The sequence below is a fragment of the Pinus tabuliformis genome, chromosome 7 (assembly GCF_031772625.1).
Source record: "Pinus tabuliformis cultivar Carrire ecotype Pingquan chromosome 7, CPIR1, whole genome shotgun sequence".
NCBI lineage: Eukaryota > Viridiplantae > Streptophyta > Pinopsida > Pinales > Pinaceae > Pinus > Pinus tabuliformis.
Window position 1 is genome coordinate 866,873,280 of NC_142293.1, and position 14,330 is coordinate 866,887,609.

At 33.6% G+C, this 14,330-nt stretch overlaps 2 pseudogenes; one reads left to right on the forward strand and one right to left on the reverse strand.

The window, feature by feature from the left end:
- Positions 1 to 1,313: 1,313 nt before the first annotated feature.
- On the reverse strand, positions 1,314 to 13,233 carry LOC149250366 (putative E3 ubiquitin ligase SUD1; annotated as a pseudogene).
- Positions 13,234 to 13,314: 81 nt separating this feature from the next.
- On the forward strand, positions 13,315 to 13,986 carry LOC149250367 (abscisic acid receptor PYR1 pseudogene; annotated as a pseudogene).
- Positions 13,987 to 14,330: the final 344 nt, after the last annotated feature.

Sequence of the window (14,330 nt, forward strand, 5' to 3'; positions counted from 1 at the left end):
AGAAGTTGAAGAGTCATGAGGGAAGTGCAAGAGTCACAAGGGGAGTTAAAGAGTCACCCCCTCTTGTTATAAATATAACCTCATAACTCATGTAAAGGGATTTTGGGAGCCAAGATTTTGGCTAGGCTTAGGCTTAAAATCAGGGGCTTAGGAGTTTGTGAGAGCTTTAGATTCTCTGTAGCATAGACGAAGTATATTTATTTGGAGGAGAAAGTGATGTTGACTTCACGTTCCACTATTAGAACTAGCAGCCTGCCAATGGAATATGTATGACTGGAACTTTCACATAATAAAAAGCTGAGAGCCGACAAATTTTCATGCATATGTTGTAAATATAGTAGGACTATTCTTGTTATGTTTTCAATGTATGTTATTTAACTGATGCTTATGCTTATGAACTATTTCATTTTCATTGGTATGAATCTTGTTGAATGTGTGTTGTAGTTTTAATTCATCACTATTAACTTGTGAATTATTTCTCATATTAGCTTTTGATGTCATTTACGCTCATGTGTTCCTTTCAAGTTGCGTACTATTAGAGGATTTTAAGGGGCTCACCTACTTTCCCTTCTGTGTGGTAGGACCTTCATGCATCACACTTGAATATGTGTAGGGTCACACACGTATTATCACGAAAGTCATCATACATCACACTATGCATTATTGTATTCAAAGCACATCATTAAAACCCACTGCATCGACAACCGGGACGTATTCCAGATGGGAATCCTACACTAAACAGCTTGAGGTCTAATTGGGACTTCATATCAGGGAGATCCCCTGAATGTTGGTGGGTCTAGCACTATCAACACTTGTAAATTGAAATTATTTCAGTAAAATATCACATGAAATTTTTTGAGTCTATGTGTTTTGAACCATCTAGTGTGGTTCATCATTAGGACAAAGATGATGAACCACACTGGATAGTTTGAAACATGTAGAATAAAAAAATTTCATGTGATTTTTTACTGAAAGAATTTGAATTTACAAATACATTATTCTCAGAAAATAATTCCTACATATTTATTTTCTTAAAAATATGATCTTTAACTAAGGATGTCCATTGCTACAAAATAGGATCCTCATAATATTTTAGACAAAAAATAAATGAAATAATTTTTAGAAGGATGTTTAGATGGAAAAAGCCTACTCTTTTGAATCATCTTGTTCATCTCCATCATTCTCTTCAAAAGTCGCACCCTCAATTTCATCTACCATCCTCCCAACATTCGTGGCAACAGGAAGTCTAATCTATGGTGATTCTATTCTTGGAAATGATGACGATGAACATCTAGTAACCTTACCCATATTCTTTATTGACCATTCAAACCATCTTGACCATTCTCATCCTCGGGGTTTGGCAAGAGCAAGTCAAACAATCCAAGCATCCAACCAATAAAAAAAACCAATGGAAAAGAACAGTCTTAAAATTTTCTTTTGGCCTGAAGTTATCAATGGAAAATGGAATATAGATATGAAAAAGAAAACATGTCTATTGGGATCTTTGTAAATGGATCTGACATCATACAACAAATTCAAAATTAACAAGACAAAGCTATTTGATGAAATAAACTAACATTAACCAGCAACCAATAATACTAACTAACAAAACATATTTTAAATTTGTAGAGCTGAGGCTTTTGTGATCCATAACAAGTTTGTGAGTGATTTTTCGGCGAAAATCACATGAGAAACCATTTGTCGACGCGTTTCGAACCAACCAGTGTGGTTCATCGTCAGGACAAGTTGAAGAAACAGATCCAACTTAGCATTTTAAATAGTTTGAGCAGAGACTCCAACGGCTAAATCGACCAACGGCTAATTTTGACCTATGGTCCATAGGTCAAATACTATTCAATAATTTATTATTATTATTATTATTATTATTATTATATTATATATATATATATATATATATATATATATATATATATATATATTTTAATACATAAATTATTTTTATTGGTTAGTTATAAAAATTAATTAATTAATTAATATATATATATATATATATATATATATATATATTAAAGTTATAATATTAGGTTAATAATACAAGTTAGGATCCAAAATAAATAAAATATTATAAGTGGTTAGTTTAAGAGGATAATTCGCTTATTTATTTAAAATATCCACTGATTATTGTTGATAAAAAAATATATATATATCATATAGTTAAGGTTAAAATTAGTTAGAAAAGGTAAATTATTTAATTTAATAATATAAGTAATTTTTGTTTAATTAAGTTATTTATTTTAATTATCATAAAAATAATAATTTTATGATAATAGTTAGTTAAAAATATTAATAAATAATTAAAATATTATGTAAAAATTAAATCATGATAATAGTTAGTTAAAAATAAATAATTAAAATCTATTATATTTAAGGGAAAAATTTTTCCTAAGGGGACCAATCCCTTAAAATAAATTAAATAAAAATAATATTATGATAAAAGTTAAATAAAAAAAAAATATTATTAATAAATAATTTTATGATAATAGTTAGTTAAAAATATTAATAAATAAATGAAACGTTATGTTAAATTAGTAATTAAAATAATTCATGAAAGTAGTTAGTTAAAAATAAATAATTAAAAATTATATTTAAGGGCAAAAAAAAAAAAAAAAAAAGAGTATTACCCTAGGGGATCAATCCCTTCAAATAAAATAAAATAAATAAATGATAATATTTAGTTAAAAATTATTAATAAATAAGTAAAATATAGATATATATTTTTATTTATTTATTATTATTATTATTATTATTATTATTATTATTATTTTAAAATAAATAATTAAAAATAATAAGTTAAATTAGATTAGAGGAAATAAAAACATGACTATTTTTATATAAATGAATATAAAAGAAAGAGAAGGTATGAAAGAAAAATTAATATAAGTCAAATTAATATATATATATATATATATATATATATATATATATATATATATATATTAAAAAAAATAAAAATAAATAAATAAAAATAAAAAATAAATAAAATAAAAAATAAATAAATAAATAAATAAAATAAAAATAAATAAGTAAAAATAAATAAATAGGAATAAATAAATAAAAACCAAAATCAAAATCAAATAAACTAAACTAAAATAATAATAATAATCAATAAATAAATAAAAGTATCAAAAAAAAAAGGACGACTAGGATGAGAGTGTTGGGACCCAACACCGACTGATTTTCCAGCCATCATCTCTATTGAGATTACTTGGCCTCTTTTCAATCTCAAGCGCCTCCCTAAATTTCCGATGATGGAAGTGCGAAACCTTAGCAATAACACTAGCTTCCTCAATACAAACATGATGATTGGTTTTCTCAGCATGCTCAGCTAAAGCGGAAGACTTAGTTCGCCTATGCTTAAGGTCTGCAGCATGCTCACTAATCCTCTGATTAATGGAGCGACCAGTTTCCCCAATGTAGGGGGTCCCACAGGAACAGGGGATCAAGTACACACCTTTCATATCTTTAGGGTCGATAGGACCTTTCATATTTTAAATTTACTTATCAACATATGATGTATCCAAATGGTATAGGGAAGGAGGAAAAAACATTGCAAGTTTGATTGGTAGGAATATGAAAAAGACAATCAATCTTCCATAAAAAACAAGATCCTTCGTGCATGTTTATGTATTAGATCATTAATGAGATCTTGGAATGGATTATAGTTTCGATCAGTAGGATTTATCAGAAAGTATACGACACTAGGATGAAGTACTTGTTGATTAATAAATCAAACAAGAATGTTATTTGATACTTGAAATATGTAATATAGTGTTAATCACAACGCATCAGTCTTTTTGCACGATGTAAAGACATCTACATAAAAATTAAAAGTAAATAAATTTAACTTCTGCTACAAAATTACACCATGAAGAACACAATTTCCTTAGAGAGAATGAGAAAACCTCTCAAATAAGGTTGAAAAAGATGTTTATTTGTAACATATACAAAATCCAAACAAGCCAGTGAAGGAATGAACTTCTTAAATGTGACTCCCAGGAAAATCTCACCCTATGAGACAATGTTGTTCCAGGAATTCTAATGGTGGACACATCCAACCACCAACCACATAATAAAAGTAAAAATCCAATCTCCATTAATGAAATAAAAGAAACATTCACCATGGTGAAAAAGTATTTTCCTCTAGATAGCAACAACCTTGTAAGAGGAGTAGAAACATGTGCCACCAAAGCTATACAATAGATCCTACTCACTGTCAAAGGCTCACCTTTATTGTAGCATATCAAGGTTATTAAGCCAAGATAACATAAAACATAAAGAAAAATAACCATGTAATTAATAGAAAGAGTTGCAGATAAGAAACTTGTAAAGAAGAAAGAAAGACTTTTGTCAATACTTCCACTGATCCCCCAATTTTAGTAAAATTTGAACCACTGTTAGATTGAAGGACACCAGTGCTCATATTCCTTTGAAGAAACCCCTTGTTCAAGGCACTTGTTGACATATTTTCAACTGAATCGAGAATATTCTTTAAAGTGATGTTGAAGAGAACCAAATCTAACCCTAAAGCACTAGACATTCTTGGTGTAAGTAATTCACTAGATGTAGTGACGACAAGTTGAGATGTAATGGAAAGAACTTTCCATCCTAGTTGAAAAGGTAGAAATATTACAACACCAAGAAATATCCTGTTACTAGCCAACACTTGCAAGCTAAACATCTCAACAAAATTATTTAACGAAAAATGCTAAGCAAAGAAAATTGTCATTTAAAAACGATCTAAATCATATAAGGGAAATATATGAAATTTAATGGAACATGTAAACTTTCCCAAAAGAATTAAATTTAATAACCTTCTCATAAGGGAAATGGACTCACTGTTATTCCATTTTCAATCAAATGAAACACAATACCTTGCATCCCCACAATTTCAACAAATAGCACATCCTCAATACCATATGCAACATCTCCACCATTAAACATTTTCTCAACATGTTCCTCAAGCCATGCAACTTGCGCTTCCACACGAGCCACTACATTTTTTGCATTTCTCCTAATCAATTTCCCAACACCAATTTTTTCCTAGCCATCTCCACCAGCCTCAACATTTCCCCCAAGAATATGAGCTCCATCTAGTACAGGTAGATGTCTTCCTACTTTTTCCCATTTTTCAAGTTCATGCCATTATCTTCCCACTAAGGGTTTTTCCTCTCAATTTCATGAAGATGTCTAAAGAACTCACGTAGATAGATTGCACACAAAAATATAAAAGAAATTAAAGCTAACATAACGAATACATGCAAACAATCTATAAACAAAAGAGCTGGAGAAATATCTTTCTTGGAGATACGAGTTAGAAATAGTTTCTCAGCCTCCCCAAGGCTCCTCATAAATGACATTTGCCAGATATAGAAATTTATGAATGGTATACAAATGATCCATATAGAAAGTACAAAGGAAAGCCACAAAATGAAGTGCAAGTCATAACATGCTTTTGATGTTGTACCAAATAAAACCTCTCTGAAAGGTAATCTTGTTGGCACATTTTCAGCATAAATAGGAGAAACAAAGGAACCGGTGGTTGCAAACCTGCACATAAATATCCAAAAAAATATATCCGAAGAAAATAACACTATAATGATACAATAATACAACATAAAAGTATTACACTCAACCAAACGTTTATGCCAATACCCAACAACAAAAAGTGGTTCAATTCTGCATTAAAATATAGCTGCAATCTTAAAGGAGAATGTAAAACCTATTTCACTATTGACCTATTTTGCAAAAGGGACTACACAAATAAGACTCTAAAATTTTCTAAAAAATTAAACAAAATATGCCAGTTATCAAGGATGAACTCATGATAATGTCAAAAGGTTGGCAACAACACTATAAGAGAAGCTAGAGACTACTAGTACCCAAACAAATAATTTTCCTCATCAAACGAAATAAAACTCAACAAACTACCCCAACCTTGACTATAACCTACCCTTGCAAAATAAAAAAAATAATAAAAAAAAATTTCTTAGGCCTCAACTTTATTGAGAAAATTCTAATTTATATCCTTGAAGGAATATTGTTCCAAGGTTCAACACACGCATTATAATTTTTTTTTGAACTCTCAATATTATCTAATTAAATTACAAATTCCTAGCAAAAGAGCATGTTGTGCATCCAACATCAGGATCACTTTGAACAATTTAAAAACCTTTAACAACCGAATACACTCCAAATTTTCTCCTACCATAAGTTTGGTCTCTCAAGGCGAGAGATGATAGAGTTGTTAATTATTAGCCTGTTACTACTGACTCATTGAACTAACATATTTATAATGAACCAAAATTAACAAATATAGAAATTCAAATTTCCATTTCATATATTTTTTTAATTATACCTTGTTTCCCCCCACTCTATCACATGGTCATGGTGTATTCGCTGCACACTTTTTCTATACAACTTTTTTTTTAATTCTGTGGGACCTCACCATATTATGTTTCTTGTTTTAAAATAATCATAGACAATTTAAAAATATTTATCATTTTTTATATGTATTAGAGCTAAATTTTGTTAAAAGGTAAGATTACGAATTCAACTAAGTACCTACCCAAAGACAACGAGCTTCTCTACCACTGAGCTTCTTAGAGTGTCTCAATTTATAATTAGACGCCAGTGTCCTGCCATGATTGCCCAGGATTCTCTGTACAACTCCAAATCTGCATGTAGTGCTTCTCTTCTTAATAAGCGTAGGCCCTCCTTTCTTTGGTGATTTCCAATTAAACTCAGTCTTCCTCTTTAAATCATTTTTTCCTCAATGATGGAACTTCTATTCTCAATTCAATATTGACGCAATTCCAAAAGTTGGACTAGCCCTTCTTGATTCCTTTGGTATTTCATTTCACAAATTAAAACAACCTTTGGATATTATTGTCGTAAGTCAGAGGTCGGCCATAACTTCCAAGATAGTAATCACTAAAATTGAGAGGAGAACATAGTCATGACACTGTTATATTCCACTATCATACTCACCGAAGATAGCAGAGGTATCAGAAGTCATTTTTCCCACAAAAAATCTGAGAGAAACCTAAGATTATGTGTCACTGTGCTTGCCCGAGATTTCAAAGATCTTATGCGAAAGTGTCACTATGCTTATCACCGAGATACTCTAATTTACTGTACCATCAAAGTTTCAGAGTGATCTGAAGTTATTTTGTCCACGATTACTCCAACTGTGTATTTATAGGTGCTGGTCCAAGTATGCAAGTTAACGTGAACCTAGCGAACCATTGCATTCCTTTTTTGAGCCGACGTGTCATCTATATATACTTTGAAGTCCACTTGACTGTATTTCACATTGTTTTGCTGGCAGTCTTCTTCTTTGGAGGATGGTGCTTGTCTTGGAGCACTACTTGAAACTTGGTTGATGCATATTCATGCTCAAGAAGAGCTCTTTAACATGACCTTGATTCTTTCACTTTCCTAGACCTATGAAATGAGCAAGAAACTCATTCTTATAATTTACAAAAATAATATTTATTTTTCTTGACAAGTACAGAGATCAAAATTACATTTGTAAATATCAAGCCTAGTTACACTTTCTTCAACACTCCCTCTTAACTAGGGAGGTATTTATAATGGCACTTGGTCATTCTCAATCCGAAGAATTTGTCATAAGAAGAATTAGATTGGTAACCCATCTGTATAGCATCATAGTAACCAACATTGTTCATACCAAGGCCTTGACTAACAACACTATCTTTCATAAGATCAGAGCACAATGTTGGGGAGTATAAACACCTTTATCGTTGTCTCTCAAGGTACATACCCACCTGGGTGTTCATCAAGTATGACCTTCTAGGACTATTCTTATCTTGGGTTCCCAGCCCTCAAAGAATATCGGTCCTCTTGCCTATTATTATCTTGGATGCCCTTCGCATTGTCAAAGAACATCAGATGCTAGATGATTAGCCAACCCTCCATTCCTTCTTTCAAAGTGATGACAAGAATGTTTTGTCTATCATGTGTCTACATTTCCATTCATGCCCTTAACCTATAGTTATGGCTGTTAGTCCTAGTCTAGTGCATGACACATGAAATCGAAAAACACAACCATCACTCCTTTTTAATTAGGGGTGATCCAATCCAAGTTCCCTCTTGATTAGGGACCTATCAGATCTCCCTCTTAGCCTGGGACTCTTCTATATATCAACAACTTCTTTCTTCGTGATTCCTTCAGCTGCTTAATCAACTTCTCTCCTTGATGTCATGAAAATCAGTTGACCTTCTTCCTTGCAGGGATACAACCATCGATCACTTTCCTCCTTATTTCATCATGTCATTCCTTTCTTCATGGAAAGTGGCCTTCTTCATATCTGGAACCTTTGTTATATGACTACTTCTTTCTCGTCATGCTTCTTCCATCCACCACGTGAATGCTAGTTGTACTTGTATTTACAACTCTTGTTCGAGTAGCCTTGCATTATCCAAATATTATTCAAGAAATCAAAACATCATATTAAATTAAATCATACCTTACGAGATGGATCTTCATCATGACATCTTCGTGTAGGTATCAACATCCTGCACACATATTGACACATCTCCCATAGATATCCATTTTCAAGAGTTTTCATTTTTATAATTTCATCAGAATCTCCATATCTTTTTGGGAGATTTCCTAGTCAAATCTTCTTGGTCTTTGGGATGCTGATTTCCTTCATCATGGTTTCATATCTCATGATCTATTCCTTCCCCACACATTTCATTCCCATTAGCTTTCAATCAGAGTTTCTTCATTGTAGTCAACCATCTCGTACTTTGTATGAGGACATATTATGTTAATTTCATTTAGTGTGACTTATGCCTTCCTGCATCCTTTAAGAGAAGGAAATCCTTTTTCTTCTTGATCATGCTTCTTAAGATATAATAAGTGATCCATGCTACCTGCAACTGTATGACATGACATTATAATATTGCACACAAGCATACATACCTTATTTTACCTTCAGGTCATCGAAGTTTCTTGCAGTAGCTTCCTTCATTGAAAATATCTTCAATCTATTGATCTACTTCACGTCATCATATCATCATCTCATGGATTCCATAAGTTGGAATGTTTGTTGAAACACTTACTTCCTCTCTATATTAGTGAACCCTATGATGAGGATTCCATTAGATAATTTTGAGGATCTTGTATATCCCCAACTGGCAGATGTTTCCCTTTTGTATGATGAGCCTTAGATTACTCCTTTCCATCCTTCAATGTACATTAAGGTTCCCAAGAGCTATATATCTTACATGTTTGTCTGCCATTGATCTTGTCCTTCATGATTCCCATGGTGATGTCACAATCTCTTGTTTATGATGCTTCCATGATGCCATGATGCATCTTATTATCATTTTCATATCTTATAACACAAGATTTAAGAGCTTATGATAAGACCCCTTTGTATGGGATACTATCTTACTCATAGGAGAGATTTGTTACTAGCTCTTTCCTTCATCCTTTTCTTCAGATTCCTCCACCTTTCATTGATATGAGCTTCCAAAATATTTCTATATCATTGAATCTTAGCTATACTTATTCTGTCTTTCTTGACGACCAACCTTCCCTTTCCGTTCTGTACATGGTTGAGTTATTTTAACCTTCAATATTTTTGTCATAAACTTGTCTTTCTCTATCTATCATAGAGACCATAAGTTGTCGGATGAGGTAAATCATAGATATATCTATTAGTGCATTATAGATCATTGATGGTTATCTTCCTTCCTCGATATTGTATATGGGACCTTATGAAGATATCCTACATCCTTTGATACCTTTGCTTCCATGTAGATAAAATTTCATGTGACCTTCTTCATTGCACATTCAAAGAATGAGTCTATCTTATACATTTTATTTAATGTCTCCAATATTTCTATATGAGAGGAACCTATAAGTATCCATTTCCATAAATTTAGAGCAGATCTTTTAGTGACTTCAGCTTCTTAGAGGACTGTCACGATCCTTCTTCTCCATGCAAGGGATTTTGATGACCCATCAACTTATAGATGTCCTTGCAATTCATGAATTCATTTAACAAAATTTATAAATTGAAAAGATTGTTACTTGTCATGTGAAGACAAAATATTCACCTTGATCATGTTGGTGAAGGTTGAAGAAGATGTATGAGGGATTCTTCTGGGATGATCTTCTTTCAAGTGAGAAAGCCTTTCCTTAAATGGAAAATGTTGCTCCCTTTTGATGAGGATGATTAGTTGCTTCCTTGGATGGTCTTCTTCTAGGGAAAGGAGAGGACCCTTTCTTGATTTCAGAACCTTGGAGATGATAGTGCCTTCAATATGATTTTCCTTATTTTGTAGATTAGGATTTTTGCTAGGGTTTCAACTCTTTCCAAGCTGATGTGATCTTCATTTTCAAATCCTTTGAGTTGTCTTGTTTTGTAGACATATTGATGAGGGTCTTGGTGGCCTTTTGATGAGGATTGTGGAGACACAAGTTCTTGCTATTATAGAATGTCTCCTTCATTGTATAGACAAACTTGCTGATGTAGACTGTTGTTGTAGATTTATAGGGTTTGATCAATATCAGGGTTTGTTTCTTTAATGCAGACCTTGATGTCCTTTAGCTTGCTTTGATGCCCTGCTAGAAGATTGATCCTTGAAATGATCCAAAATGGATTTTGGATAAACTCCTAAGTCTAAGTGTTCCTCATAGAGGAAAAATGAAAGTCCAAGGAAGTTCCTGGAAATAGCCCCATTGTAGAGATCGTCTCGTTTTGAATCTGTTGTAACATGAATGGGAAAAAATGGACTTAGTATGCAGAAGTTATCATAGAAATAAGATGCCCTTTATTCTTTGGAAAAAGAGGCAAATCTTCAAAAAATGGCCTAAAAGGCTTTATGGAGAAAAATCGCATCGGAGGAGGTCAAAGGCAGACTTAGGCAAAAAGGGAAAGAAATTCCCGATTGTCGATCCCCAACAAATGGGGTCGGAGGAAGGCACATGGACATATAACATAAGGTGAGGACCCCCGGGCCGATGCGATATGTCGATCGCTGATATCAGTGGATCGGCATCAACAGTGGCATGGGGCTTAAGGCGGGACCCCGTGCCAAGCGATATTCATTTAAATACTTGTGTAGGAGGGGTGCCACAATGTCAAATATTGCATCGATGGCGACATCAATTTTAAAGGAACTGACATATTCTCACCTAGGTCATAGTGTATTCTCTCATAACATCTGTATATGCTAAAAAAATAATAGTGAAAAGAAGTATTTTAAGGTTACATTTATTGAATATTTGTCAATTGTACAATTAAATATATAACCAATGACTTAACATCAAATAAGAAATTTACGAAGATGATTCATAAGACTTCCATGGATAGGATCCTCCATCGATCCATTACAATTATGCCTACAATGAGAGCATAAATACAGTGCTACTCGACTTGGATCATAGTCATTAGCCTACCAATGTGGAGTTGATGGTCTATAATCGATGTGTCCTAAAGAGTTGACACCTACAACTTTAAGATAATCCTTTGATGTATCTCATTTAGAGGCTACAGAAGTGAACTATATTGCACTATACTACATGTGAGACATGTTATCATAGTGCTTGTGTCGTCAAGAAAATCCAAATTCTTAAGTGCCTATGGGGGGTTGGGAATACACCTAGGAGTAGGCGGCCCTATGAATGGATTATGCCTAACATTTGGGTGATTCTAAGGGGAGCCAAGACAAACCCATTGTAAATCACTAATGTTAAAATAGTGCACATGGAGGTTAATTGTAAACATGGCCTATTATTTGCAAAGATAATACAATGGTACCTTTGTATTATAACAAGTTGATTTAAAAAAAACATAAACGATTGACTCATTTAGTTCTCTTTCCATGTATCAAATGCGCACCAACCATTGCAATTACATCTTTTCCTAGGATCATAGGGTTGGTTGAATCTTGGTTCAACAAATAACCCCACGACTTTTTGTTTTGTGATATTCAAATCTTTAACTTATCGTTCAATGATACCAGTGAGTGTAATTCTCTCATCTTACACCTATATTCAATAATAATTTTCAATTGATGATGGGCATGGTCAACATAGGTAATAATGAGGTTAAGGGATGTAGCTAATAAAACTAGTGATGGTTCCCTCTTGTTATAAAGCTCTTCAATCAATAGTTTTAATTCATTTAAATATTCTATAATTTGTGTTTGTTGTTTGGTATTTTTCTCCAAGTTAATGTTTTCTTGTGACTCTATTATTGGGTTGGCTTTTTATTTGTCTTTATGTTTTCAGCTAGTACAATGATATAAATTATATTTGCAATTAAAAAAACCCTTTAAAATTTTGAGTTTTTTAATAGAACAAAAAATATGACTTACCTCTAAAGCTAAATGGCCATAGAATATTTGAAGCGTTTAGAGTTGGAAACCTTTACCAGATGAGTTGATAACCTTTACGATCGACATGCTTGCATTACATCTATATTGGAAACTGGTTTTCCAATGGAAATCCTGGTCCGTGAAATAATGAGACGTCATATATATTTTTTTACTTTTAGAAAAGTGCGTACATGTTATTTTTAGAACCAAGTGTGCATTAGTTTAAAATAAGTGTGTTAATTTTTAATCCACTTGGGACCATGTATTCTCATAAATATCCTAGTGGGCCAAGAATAGTAATATTTTTAGACCATGGGAAATCCTTGTAGAGGTCACTACAAGACTATTTAAGAAATTGTGTCAAGAATATATGGTTGAACCAAAATCTCAAAAGTGCTGAAGTAGTAATAGCAAAAATACATATAAATTAAAATAATTATCTATAAATATTTTTAAAATTTTAAATTTAATTAATAAACACATAAAAAAAATTAATAATCACAACAAACTTACAATATGACCGTTCTTTTAGGCTGCTCCCTCCCGAGGAACAAACATAGAGCAGATAGCGTGATTAAAGGAACAAACATATTCTCAAGATGAGAAGCATATCCAAATGAACTGCAGCTACCTAATTATATTGATGTGCAGAGTGAAAAACGGGGTGCGGATGATTGGGAGCGTACGGGAGGGGAAAGCGGGATGCAATCACCCAAATTAATGGGCACAGGGGAGGGGGACTGCGGGATGCGGTTAACGACTTTGGAGCATCATGGAACATTGGTTGAGAAGCCACCATTCCTCATGTGTATATATATATGTCTGTACAGCCAACCCAATTAGAGAAGCCGCCATTCCTCGTGTCTGTACAGCCTAACCACAGATAAATTGGTAACTGTGAGAATATAAATCAGAGATATTATTTGTACTGTGAGAATGGAGATTGAAATCAAAATTCCGGATGGCAGCCCCTTCAGTTTGAAAAACCACGAATGCTACAACATGAAGGGTGGTGTTTTGGCGTCTCACCACATGGACCAGGAAGATAAGCAGTGCTCGTCCGTTAATATTCAGAGAATCAACGCCCCCGCGAGAGCAGTGTGGTCGGTTGTTCGAAGGTTCGATAAACCTGAAACGTACAAGCCCTTCATCACCAGCTGCTCCGTGAAGGGAGATGTCAAGGTGGGATGCGTCAGGGAAGTCAAAGTCGTATCGGGGCTTCCAGCGAACAACAGCATTGAGCGCCTCGAGATTCTGGACGAGGAGAAGCGCATTCTGAGTTTCAGGGTGTTGGGAGGAGAGCACCGCCTTCGGAATTATCAATCCGTGACGACATTGAATGAGTTCGTGGAGGAGGGAAGTGTTTGGACTAATGTTGTGGAATGTTATGTGACAGATATTCCAGAGGGGAATAGTAGAGAAGATACGTGCACCTTCATAGATACCATCGTCAGATGCAACCTGCACTCCTTGTCAACGTTATTCCCACGGCCCACGTCTCAACAGAAGCGGAGTAAACTGCCTCTGCAATTAGAATCTTCCCGGGGCTGTGTTACAATCCCTGTAATTAGCGCTCTGCAGCCCCGGATTGGTTGTGATCGCAACTAAGACGCCGAATAGCATGAAAAAGAGGGCTTCTAAGGGAAAATAGTTATTTTATTTTGCATTAATTTTTGTCGTTAAACCAACTACAGTAACTTTTACGGCAAATCTGCGCTCTCTGAGATATAATTGTTGTTGCAGAAACCTGCACCTTCATAGATACCATCGTTAGATGCAACCTGCAGTCCTTGTCAAAGTTAATCCCACGGCCCACGTCTCAACAGTACTTGTCAAAGTTATTCCCACGGCAGAAACCATGCTTATTTGTATTCATTCGTGAAGTGGCCGAGGATGGTTGAGTAATTAAGTTCACAAATGTAAACTTGGCATTGAATTTTGTTTTATAAAAG